Raw genomic sequence first — 12,571 nt, forward strand, 5'->3', positions numbered from 1 at the left:
AAAAAAGTGATCTCTCTCTCTGACTGTGCTTAAAGTATTGAAATAAAAATGTTAGATTGAAGACTGAGATTGAACGTAGGAGAAAATAATTCCTACTCGTAGCGAATAACCAGAGTGTTGATAACCGAATTCATGCGATAAAAGCGTCAATACTCCCCCGTGAGATAGCACTACCCCATGACGAAACGATATAGCTTCACCACTCCCCAGTCGCCGCAGAGAGGCATGGTTTCTCTCAGGTGAGTTTTTCTCACCTGGTGCACCACCGAGGGATTCGTCCAACCAGGTCGCGCCGATGGTCGGGCCCATAGGCCAATCCCCGCTGATAATCAGTGGTCCAGAGCCACAGCCTCTTCTCTTCCTATCTCGCTCCCCTTCCCTCTTCCTCTCTCGACTATTCCCGACCTCTCTCACCCCCTTTCCTCTCTTCGTCTCCTTGTCTCTCTCTCTCCTCAGATGGGATTCTCCTGGTATCCTCTTCTTCTCCCTCGCGTTACCTCATTAGTGTCTCCTACTCCTTCGACGAGACGCTGTATTCTGGTCCTTATATCAACGACGCTAAGGAAAAGGGAGAGAAACTCCTTCCCTCCCTATAGCCCCTGCGCCGAAGTAACGCCCCTTTCTGATACCTGGTCATGTTTCATTATTTTCCCCTGGAATCATTAAGGCAAGCCGAGTCATCTCCCTCCTAAGAGAGGCGCAGACTGGACTCCCATCGGCCCACCTCCGTGTCGCGGAGGAGATTAAACGCACACCACTATAGAGCACGCACGCATTAACATCCTCCGTCCTCCTCCTATGTGTCTTTGGTTTGTTTACTCCGTCCTTATCGTCGATCCTTTTTTTCGATCCAGTGCTTCCTCCTACCTCTCGTGATGCGTTTCTCTCTCTTTCTCGATCTGTCTCTTTCGCGTCTGGTCCATCTCTCCGCCCTCTCTCGCGCTCTCCCCTTTCCTCTCTCAACCCCTTTGTAATTCGCCACTGATCCTTTCCCTCTTCCCTCTGCCTCTCTCTCTCTCTCTCACTCTCGGTGGCTCTTTTTAATTCCATATGGCGCAGTACGGTGCTGCCACCTATTACTTACGTGAACTAAGCGTTTTTATACGCATGCACTTGCACCGAGTGGTGATTGCGATTTTATGATGGCTGCGATTGTGACCGGCAACTCTGGGAATATAAATGTTATGAGCCCGCACGTCGCGATACACGTCTATTGTATCGAGAGAGAATTCGTGCGGATACGCAATTTCAGTCACTTCACCAACTATTAGTCGCTTAAAAAAATCACGATGATCAGTCATACATCGATCAAAGTAACAAGCGATGAAGAAAATTTAAAAAATTTAAATTTTATTAAAATTCTTAATTCTATCAAAATTAAATTTTCTTTATTACTGTAATAGATGCTGCAACAAGCAAACGTAATTGCAATAAATCACCGCAGTCAGGAACACGATTTAAACAGCCTGTTTCAAGATTGCGATACATTGCGATACATCATATCGCGCGATAAATGTCAAGCGGAAAAAAGAATTCGGTTTCTAAATCTTCCCTCTCATTTTTTTCGCGCATTCTTCGTCGACTTTAATTGACAAGCGCGTAAAACGGCGAGATATGAGATTATTAACTCGAAGCGAAATATTATAGTTTGCGCGTTAGGATAGGTGCCGACAGGTACATGTGTTTATATATGTATATATGTATGTATGTGCGCGAGGTATAAAAATATATCATATAATTCAATCATATATCAAGCTCGCCGTAGGTTGCCATTTCACTGATAATAAATGCCAAAGCAGCCATTATGCTCTTAGCGATAAATGCCACCTTCCCCAACGCTTCTCTTATCAGCAATAAATTACTATGAGTGTACACGGCTGAGATTACCGCGACTGAGATCCAACGATATCGCCACGTTAATGAGCAATGACTCTCGCCTCTCGTCGACGTGTTCGCTTCTCACATACATTGTACGTAGCTAGTACGTAAAGAAGACGAAGCGCGAGTTAAACGCGAGATTTAAATAATCGCGCTATATTAAAGAAGAATCTCATATTCATCAAATATCTGGAAATATCTGAGTCGGAGGAGTGATGCCCCCAAAATGCCTCTTAAAAATTTTTGAATAAAAAAAATTTTATCGAGTAATGTATTATTGGAAAGGTTTTCAAGAGTAGATCATTATTTGCAAATAAACTATTGCGTCTAGTTTTCGAGATATCGTGGATTCAGTTATAAGTTGCCTAATTTACAAACTTATAAATAGTAAACATTGTTTGCCTGAAATATATATACAAAAACAATAATAATAACATTTTTGTAATGTTATTATTAATTTTATAATAGTTGGTACGAGTATTTCTTTAATTCATCATTACACAAATGATGTAAATTATTATGATGCAACAATTAATAATATAAATCCGGTCGAAAAATTGTATTTTATCCAGGGTTTGAAAAAACCCGGGTTTTTTTTAAAAAGCCCAGCCCAGTGGGTTTTTTGGGGTTTATTGGGTTTTATTGGGTTTTATTGAGTTTTTTGGGATTTTGTTGGGTTTTTTAATTTTTTTAATTTAATTTTTTAATTTAATTTGCTAATGATTAAGAAAATTGGCTATTTAATTGGCACAATTCCTTATTATGAATTAATTTTTATTTAATTTTTTTTATTTATTAATGTAATAGACCTTCTATTACATTAATAAATAAGAAAAATTAAATAAAAATTAATTAATATTAAATACTTCATTTATAATATTATTAAATTTTTAGCATTTTTGGATGGGTTTTATAAATGGGTTTTTAAGTAAGTTTTTTAAAGTGGGTTTAACCCAATAAAACCCGGTGGGTTTTATTGGGTTGGGCCCACTTAGTCAAACCCTGATTTTATCAGTAAACAGAAATAGCATAAAAAAAATACAGTAATGTTAATTTCCTTATTACTCTTGAATGGATTTTAGTCATGAAATAATCAACTTTTACTATTTTATAGATTCAAAACGGTTCGTGATAACATGATAAAAATCTATATTTGTAATCAGTAAAAAAATTGGTTTACTCTGATATTTTTTTCACATTTTGTTTATTTCTGCTGAAAAAAGGGATTTTCTGGGCGTCACTTTTTGGCTCCTATTTTCAACATCTTAATTTTTTCACGTTTATAAATTCCAAATAATTTCGATAGGTTTTATTTATACAGGAATTGGGCTTCTATTCTATATCTCAAATGGAAAATAAACAAGTAGGTTTTACCATTCAAATTTGAAAAAGAAACTTTCGGGAAAACTATAGATTAAATAGTTTCAACAAAGAATAATATCTGACTGCAACTGTAAAAGGATAAGATAATAAAGAATAAAATATAAGTAAAAAAGTAAAGAGATGTTAGAATTGAAAATTGGAGAAGAAAATTTCGACTCGGGTTGTTATTCATTTATCATCATTCAAAGATGTTAATCAAACTTTTCTCACTACGTGATTTCATGATACATGAGTGACGCCGCTCTCTTTTCACTCTCGCTTTATAGGAGGAAAAAAGTCGCAAAATTAATTTAAAGATTTTTAATATGGCACGGATGTGATGTATGTATACACATTGCGATATTTCGCCGCAGATTGCGCACACGAGCGCAATAGTGCCGGTCGACAAATCGCAATATTACGTGCAGAAAACTGCGGTGCTGCCGCAAATAATTATAGCGGACGGAGGAGCCGCCGAAAGGTGCAAAGTGTCATTAGGTCATTACCGCGTAATGTCGCGATGCGATCTCATATATAGCATTGTAGCCAGGCTTTTAAAGCCGGTCGTTTGCGCGATTATGAGCGTTCGTGTCGAGAGCGCTTAGGACACACGAAATCGTCAAATTTTTATTTTATTTTTTTTCCTCTTTGCTTTCATCACGCGTCCACTTGGATTGTACCAATTGGTACGAGAAAAGGACTTGATTGAGCAATGACTCTGACTACCTGCATTCTCGCAACAAAGCACGAGTTCTTCAGTTCGAAAACTCTATAAGTCCTGCGAACTTTATAAGTAATACATAGCAAATTGCTCACATTGGAATAAATAAATAAATCCAGCGTGCAACTTGGCAAGGATATTGCAAGTTAAGCTTTGGAGGTCAATCGCAACTCAGCGACTGTATCTTACTCTATACAGATCCAATAATAATAATCAATTTCGTGAAAAGGTATGAGTTGAACCGAATAGAAAACCTACCTACCTCTACCATTTTGCAATCTTCATAATAATTAATGAGAAATTAATTAAAAAAGATTGACGCGAGTATAAGCGAACAGAGACAACCCAATGTTAGGCGGTTACTAGACAAACCGATCTTTTTTAATTAATTTCTCATCAATTATTGCGAGCATCGCAAAATGATACAGGACTTTTCTACTCGATTTAACCCTATGCAAATATAATGGCAAATAAAAAGGAATCGACTCGGATACTATGTTATTAGCGAAATCGTCCGTTCGCTCTTCGAGAGTGTCTCGATGATCAGATATAGATCCCGACGGATTGGGATGGTGCTTTCCCTCCTCTGTATCCGACGGCGCTTCGTAGAAATCACCATCGACGCACCAGGTAATCACTTGCGCGATAATTATTCTGATAGACGTGGGCGCGTAAACAGGTCAAACAACGTGCGACAGCATTAAGAGTGAGATAGATCGAGGCCCGATTGTGCACTCTTGAATGGCTGCTTAAACAGATTTCTTCTCATTAACATTTCGTTAATTATTATATTATTTTCGATTTATCATTATTTTTCAATTTAACATTAATTTTAATATATAATATATAATAATTAATAATTTATATAATAATTAATATATTATATAATAATTAATATATAATATATAATAATTAATATAATATATAATAATTTGATATAATTTTAATTATTAAAGAAAGAGAACGTTATTCTTCATAACATTCTTAAATCGATACGAAAAAAATATAAGATAAAAAATATTAAAAAATAAAAATATAAAAATATAAAAAATAAGTTGCTTTGTTGATGTGTCGCGTATACATCTTTCTATCATATCGAGAAGAGAGTATTCCGAGAAAAAGTCGAGGAACGAGGAACACGAAGATGAATTCCCGCTCCTCTTTTTCGCACACGATGAGATTTGACCGAAATTCGCGCCCTGGCGTCAACTCCCTCAAGAGTTTAGCCTCTCTTTCCTCCTCTTTCCCTCGAACGCGACACGCGCACCAGCCTCCGATTTCTTCTTACAAACTGCCTTACGCTCCGTTTCCGCGCGACGTTATGTTCCGTCGAAGAACGGGAGTTTCCGTCGCGCGCAGCAGCCGGCTCTTTACTTCGCTTCTTTTCCTCGCGAGCACAAAGTTCAAGACAAGTTTTACCTTTGTTGTACGACGTATACGTCTACGTGTAAGCGTGCTCGCGCTGTCGAAACAGCGTATTGTACAGTTTGTACGAGCGTTTGAAGTTTTGAGGATACATCTCGCGCATATACATATCTACACATGCACGGAATGCATTCGTGAGAGAGATTCGTCCTGATATTATTATGCGCCGTCGAGCGCGAGTTGCGATTCTTTTCCCGATGATTCACGATGCCTACGAAACGATACTTCAATATTTTTGAACGTTCTTTCTCCGATGATCGATGATTAAACTAGTTTACAAAAAATATTTTTTTTATTATTATTTTAAACTAAATAAGGTGTTTCTTATAGATTTTTGGATGCTGAAAATAATGTCGCTAGCCAATTTTCATTAGCACGTTATTAGGTTTCCGAAATAATTGAGGTTTAATATGCAAAAAATGGCTTTGAAAAATGGCATATTTGAGATTTTTTTAATAAAAAAGGTTAACATTATCTGGAAATTCTAATCAGATGTCATGAATGTATTGTTCATCTCCTATAAAATGCATTTTTTTATTTCGATATCTTACATTTTATGTTATGAAAAATTAAAGCTGGGAACTATTTCTCATAATAAGGAATGCCCCTTATGAGATCTCAATTTTTAATTTAACATTTATTTTGATACTTTTAGCAGTCTTATTATTTCTTTTTTTAAAACTATTTAACTTTTTCTTTCTATATATATTATATACATATGTATATATATGTATACAAAACTGTTCCTTTGTGTTTAATTTGAAATACAAAATAGAAGCTAAATTCCTAGATTAAATTCATTGAGATCCTTTAAAATTGAGCCCTTAAAATTGAAAACGTAATTAAAGTCGAAAATAACGTATTTCGAATTTTTTTCTCTGATTACAATTTTTGTTAAAAATTCAAGTCGAATTGTTACGTCGGCTTCATTCCGAGTTTCACCTGCTGTAAATATTATAGGTCTCAAAGTTACTTTGCGACGAAAACTTGAAGTAATAATGCTTTCTCTCTTGTATACAGTATAAGGGCTGTTCCAAATAATCTCGCTTACGTCGTTCGACCGAAAATTTCAACAATGAGGGCCACTGGGGACATGTATTACGTATATAATGGAACTCTCGGAGCCTTCCCTTGCGACGCGTTGCTTAATGCACAGAGAGAGAAAGAGAAAGAGAGCGAGAGAGAGAGAGTGCAAAAGTTTTATCGTAAAAGAGCGCCGGTGAAGAAGCTGAAGTAACGAGCTCGATGCTTCTCTGCGTTTGCAACTCATCTCCACGCTCATCTTACGATCGTAATGGGCGCGTAATATCGTAAATAAAATTCGACGTCATGTTGTATGGAATTTTTTTTATCCATGAAAAACATTGAGACTTGACGAAGGAAAATTTTCTCTCACTTTTGACTTCAATTTTCACTTTAATAAAATATATTATTGTATCAATTTCTAATTAAATTCAATCAAATTAAATATTATTTATTAAATATAATATATTGTCTATTTAATATTTTTAATTTACTTTGAGCAATTAGATCACCTTTTTTTACAAACTATTTAACTTATAATATTGTCGAAAGCTTCTCTTTTAAATCTTTATGTTGGAAATCTTTTATCGTTTATTTAAAGAACAAAAAGTAAAAGTTCTCTTTATCTTTATATAAAGTAAACCTATGAAAATCTTCTATACTGACAATGAGAGAAAAGTATGTAATATTTGAGAGAAAAAGAAGCTATAATTGCAGAGCAAAATAATTTATGGTTGGAATTCTTATTTTTATAGTTATTATTACTATAATATTAATAAAAAGATAATAATCTTATATAATGTTTCCTTTGACAGTTATGTAAAAATTTTACTATAAATTATAAAGTAATTTAAAATATTAATGTTAGTAAAATATCAAGTAACAAATGGTAAATTAAATAAACATTTTTTATATAAATAAACATTATTATCTAATGATCACGATCACATAAATGTAATAAATGTAAATAATGTGATTATACTCTACGGAATCCATAAATGTAAGAAAACTCAGATCGAAAATAGGAGTAAATTTTCAATTCATGAAATCACAAAACACCAGATTCTGGAAATAAATTTGTATTGCTATATACAAGATAATATCTCGATTATGTTATGTGTGTGTGTGTATAATTAATAATATCTTTAATAAAATATACGAAATGCAGGTGAATGTTATTATTTTCATAATATATCATCGTGATTTTCTCTTTCCTTTGCAAAATGCGTGTATACAAATCTTTGATACACTCGAAGATTGTTCAGAGCGGAAAAGGGAGAACCACGAGAGAGAACTATCCTTACAAGAATCTTACAAGTCGTTTCCATTCGTACTCTTTTTTTTTATACTTACGTGGTAACAATACCTAACTTCTCACCATATATCATCGCATTCGAACGCGTACTTTCGAGACTTTAATGCTTGCGGATCGGCGGCGCGTCCTGACCATCTCACGGGCATGTTTATGAATTTATGCCGACTTATGAATTTATCGGGGAGCCATTCATTAGACATTAAGAGAGAGACAGAGTCCCGCGAGCGCGCAGGAGTTTGGAAAAAGAGATACTCCTCTCTCTCTCTCTCTCTCTCTCTCTCTCTCTCTCTCTCTCTCTCTCTCTCTCTCTCTCTCTCTCTCTCTCTCTCTCTCTCTCTCTCTCTCTCTTTCTCTCTCTCTCTCCCCCTGCGGGAGGGACTCCGCGATCTTACTCCGTGAGTCCTTGCGAGAGTCGCCACGAGTATCTGCATAAAACCTATCCAAGTACAGGGGTTCTGCGCAGCACAAAACTGAAAAACGCCGCGGTTTAATTCAATGGTGGAGAGGGAGAGGGAGATTATTGAGACCGATAGTCCCAATGGCGCTTCTACCTGCTGTGTTTACGTTCATAGTGTGACGATTCCGATGGCCTCCGGTAACTTTGTTCACGAAGGAAAAAAAAGAGGAACGAACACGCGCGGGGATACATGATTTACCGCGCGTTGCGATTACGAACACGTTTTAATGAATTATAGCGGCCGTTTACGCGAGAGACAGCGATAATAAGGAGATACATACTATGTTATTAATCCGCGAGTGCTCGAGAAAACACGGGTTGTTTTCAATCCGATTGATTCACATCCTTGTTCATGGGATATATACCTATAACTCGTTGTTTGTTTCTATAATTTATACATTATATGAACTTTTGGTTGTTTTTGTGTTCCTTATCGGTTCCTGAAGTGCGTCCCACATGTTTATGAACATCCTGAACATATATAAAAAATTCTACTTTCTTTCTCTCTTTCTCTCTATCTCCTAGGTATAGCAATAGTAATCATTATGCCCTTATTTTGACATCAAAATGACTACTTTTGCTACCTGATCTTTCTCTCCCTCTCCCTCTCTCTCTCTCCTATCGATCGATCGATCGATTCCTATAAAAATTTGCCGAATCATAACAAAAAGACGGTGCCGTCGCCTTTGCGGATAATTCGCGGAGCGTTATAATTTTATTACAAACCGAGAGAACACGGGGGATGTGGTTGGGAAGGGTGGAAGAGAGCAGGAAGAGAAAGGGAGAAAGAGGAAGGTGAAACATTAAATTAAGTCAGTTTTACGAGGCCGGCATGGAAATGAATACGCCGTGCTCGTAGAGTCTCTCATGCCCACCTCTCTGTATCTCGCGATACCATAAAACCTGCCGTATCGCGACCCCCGATACGCAACACGCTCCGTACGCATCTAAGCCGTATGCACACGTGTTGCAACTTGCAACCACGATACGCGCTGATTCGATCACGCAAGGGGCACGCGGGAATACATTAATCTGAATTTAACGCAAACTCACTGACTTTCATGACACTTCGATCACTACGGAATGATCGATGATGGTTAATGGACTTAAAAAAAAAAAATATATATATATATATACAAGATATCCGAAAATTAAACCCACAAACTTCAGGTGATTATAAAGGACAAAACAAGCCAATTTTGTCAATAAACCCATGTCCACAGATGAGCCGTTTTGACACCAGAGAATCAAAGACAAAGATTATTATCTGACAGAACATTCTGATAGAACATTGTTTAACTAAGACATTGTTTGAAGAAGATATTGTTGACTAATCGTAAGCTCAGTATCATAGCATTCAGTATTTATTCAGCCGTCACACTCAATATTCATTTATTTAGTCAAAAATCGTTTTCAAAATGAACAAGTTTTCTTAAGAAGAACTGGTCGATCTGATTTATAGGAAAGCTAGATGTAATGGAAGAGAAGCTGCATGCTTGTACGAAGAGAGATATCCTCATCATCTAGTGCCAAAACAGCTCATTTATGAACAGGGATTTATTGACAAAATTGGCTTTATTTTAACCTAAAGTTTGTCGGTCTAATCTTGAGACACCTTGTATATAAAGTGCAATTGTTATATTTAAAAGGGAATTTTAACGGTATATTGAAGTATTTGAAGTATCACACATAGTCAAGCGTCATCGCATATAATACATGTGAGAGACCCATCTCGCTCGATTCACGTTCTAGAATTCACGGTCAGACTTCGCCTTCAGAGAGCCTTCCTAGAGAATACTTCTAGATCATCGTCCATCTCCCGCTTCGCCGTCGAGTAATGAGAACAATGCGAGGCATGTGACACAACGCGGCCATTCTCTTATTCGAACTTCTCTCTTATACCTACTCCCTCCCTCTCTCTCTCTTTCTCTCTCATCTTCTCCCTCCGCTCGTTCGGCGAGATAGTACAACGATACGCAACGAGTTATAGCGGCACGGAGCGAGGTAAATAATATATTAATATAAGATACGAGTGGCGGTGCGGTGGTTGGCAGGGCACCAGGAGGTAATGGATGCCCGGGCTCGCTGGAAGTGACGGCTCACCGCTGGTTGCGTGGCCATTCGTGCTTAAATTCCTGCTCCTTCCGAGGAGGCCCCCCGCGGTCCGTGGGCTCCGCTGTCACCACCCCCCGCCAAGGGCCCCCCCTCGAAACCACTCGGGGCCGGCATGCCCGATACGGCACCGCGTTCCTCCGCCACGTTCCATCATCGCGGATATCCTCGACCAAGTTCTCGTCGTTTCACGACCTCATCTCTTCGTTCTTCTCTCTCTCTTTCGGCTTCAATCTCCATCTCTCTCTCTCTCTTTCTCCCAGTCATTGCTGACTCTTTGCGGCATTTTTCTCGATAATCTCTTAATCCTGACGACGAGACGACGTGTTTAGTCGCTTATCTCGCGGCCTAACGTTCCTCTTTCGTACGGTTAAAAATAATATTTGAATGTATATATAAAACTTTCAAGATAGTTCCATCGAGATCCATTCGAGATAAACTTACAGATAGCTAGGAGTGGAAAGAAATGAGAGTTCCATAGTTCTGCGCAAAGTCACCTTGGTACCCATCGTTAGAGCGTGACGACACACACAGAATTATCTCTCCACCGGACGAGACACTCTCGCGAAGGAGCAGGTACGTCTCTTCAGGGTCGAAAATAGCCCCGAAGTAACCGAATCGAGAAGGTTAGATTGTACGAATCTCCATCTTGGAAATAATTAGGGGGATCAAGATCGATGTTCCGGTCCCCGAAAACCGCTCGGCGATAGCATCGGGAACGAAGGTTTGAATGGAGCCCATTGATGCGTCGTCTTCTCTCGTGCTATCAGCACATTCACGGTCCGGTCTAAATATCTTCCTGAATGTTCGACGAGCTCCCTTACTCCCTCTCCCTCCCTCATCTTCCGAGAAATCGTGCGTCCTTTCCGGGACGAATTCTCGAGATAAAAAGGGTCTGAATGAATCAAGGACAGCCGCTCTCGCGTCATAGACTCCACATATACGCCGATTTCCTCTTCTTCTTTTTCTTCTTTTTCGTTTCTCATCAAGCGCGTATTCCTTCGCGACGTGTAGTAGGTATATGTATGTCTCGTGTTTCGTGTGGCTATATGTCGCCGAGATCGTCGTCATTTTCGAACGATTAGATCGCATGGATGTGGAAAGAACGTCACCTTTCTTCTTCTTTTTTTTTTTTACTGCACGCGGAGATACGATTTCACGCACAAGCGGAAGTCGGGATTCTTCCCTGACGCGTCGCGTCGTCCCTTCTACCTGATATTTCTCCGATTCTCCGACGACTGTCTATTTAATATAGGCTCTGGAAATAACGAACAACCGAAGCTAACATAATGGTGATCGACGAGAGTCCGGCGTGACGCGATAAGTGTCGACCGTATTCATCATACGATCCGAGTGTGTGACTCATGTTTTTGTAGGACTATTATGCACCGCAGGAAAAATTAATGTGTCCACAAGATACGCGGTAATAACGATACCGGTAATAATAACGGTAAAATGATGATTTAGTCGGAATACCGAGTTCCGAACGACAATAGTGTCTCTCCCGATACGCGGAAGTGAAAAAGACACAAGAAGTAGAAGGAGAATAAATCGATGATGTACTCGTCTATACGTGACAGGATGAGCTGCCGCGTGTTTATCCCCAAGCATTATTCAGACGAGAGTCTGAATGGCATAACTTTATAAGATCTCTCCCTCTATATAGTCGTAAAATTTTTCTATAATTAAAAATAAGGAGAATGTTATTTCCGGGATCCCTCAATTTGATGTTTAATAGATTTTTTATCGAAAAAAAGAAAGTCCAAATTATGACGCATTATGATCCATAGTTTTATTGATGTTTCAATTTTTGTTTAATATATTCAGATTTCGAAATTTTTGGCAAGAGGTTATTTTCATAGAGATTTTTCATCAAATTTGTAATATAACAAATCTAATTTTAATTTAATCAGAAATGAATTTGGATTAGGTTAAAATTGTTTGAAGGTGCCTGCCTACGCTTTTACTTTATAATACATACATAACACTAATTGTATAAATTATCCCACTAAATATATTCTTTTTTAATGTACATATAGTACTATCATTACATATAGTATTATCAATTATTGTGGAGAAAGTATTGCTATTATTGCGACTTTTAAAACTCGATATCTCGAAAACTATGAAATGTAGCGCATTATGGTTTGCGGTATTTTTCTTCTGATAAAGAATCCTATGAAAATGACTTATCAAAATATAGAGTATAAATAATATTCTTTAAAAAAAACTGACTTTTGAATCCTAGATATTTTAGGTGGCAATTCATCATCATTGC

Source organism: Prenolepis imparis, unplaced genomic scaffold, assembly GCF_030444845.1.
Source record: "Prenolepis imparis isolate NDT839.2.m4 unplaced genomic scaffold, iyPreImpa1.0 SCAF_2, whole genome shotgun sequence".
NCBI lineage: Eukaryota > Metazoa > Arthropoda > Insecta > Hymenoptera > Formicidae > Prenolepis > Prenolepis imparis.